Below are 975 nucleotides of genomic sequence, written 5' to 3'. Positions count from 1 at the left end.
CCGGCCACCGTAGCGGCCCAGCCAAGCCGCCGGCGGACCCACGGGCCTCGTCTTGCTCCAGGCCCCGCTCCTGCCGAGGGGCCGGGCCGGTGGCGCTGGGGTTGCCGGGCTCCAGTTTGCGCCCGGCGTAGGGCAGGGAGCTGTTCCTAGGGGCGTGGGCAGCCAGGGAGGCTCAGCACGCTGCCCCGGCTCCGCAGCTCCCATTGGCCAGGAACCATGACCAATGGGAGCTATAGGGGCGGAGCCAGCGGGCACGGGGGGCGGGGCAGCACGCGGTGCCTCCCTGGCTGCCCATGTGCCTACGGGCTGCCCTGGCGGCTGCTTCCTGGGAGTCTTGCTAAGCACCACTGGGACCCCGCCCCAGTCTGGAGCCCACAGCCCAACCCCCTGCCTCATCCCGGAGCCCTCATCCCCGGCCCCACCCCAAAGCCTGCACCCCCAGCCGGAGCCCTCACTCTCCTCCTGCACCCCTGCCCCCTCCCCGAGCCCTTTCCCACATCCCAACTCTTCATCCCTGTCCCCACCCCGGAGCCTGCGCCCCCAGCCGGAGCCCTCACCCCAACCCCCTGCCCCATCCCGGAGCCCTCTCCCACATCCCAAACCCCTCATCCCCGGCCCCACCCCAGAGCCCACACCCCCAGCCGGAGCCCTCACCCTAACCCACACCCCAACCCCCTGCCCCAGCACAGTGAAAGTGAGTGAGGGTTGGGGAGAGCGAGCAGGGGTGGGGTCTCAGGGACGGGGCAGGACAAGAGTGTTCGGTTTTGTGCTATTAGAAAGTTGGCAACCCTAGTCCCAGAAAATCTATTACCTCACCCCCCCTTGTCTCGTTTCGCTGAGCATTCGCTGTCCCACCAAGAGCCAGCCATGACTCAGCCAGTTGTGGGCAACTGCTTTTACTGAATCCGCCCAAAGAAAGCAAAGAAACTGGGTAATTTGCACTTTCAAAGAAAACTGTCTGACAAATGGGAAGGG

This window comes from Chrysemys picta, chromosome 10 (genome assembly GCF_011386835.1).
Source record: "Chrysemys picta bellii isolate R12L10 chromosome 10, ASM1138683v2, whole genome shotgun sequence".
Taxonomy (NCBI): Eukaryota; Metazoa; Chordata; order Testudines; family Emydidae; genus Chrysemys; species Chrysemys picta.
This window is presented reverse-complemented; position numbering follows the sequence as displayed.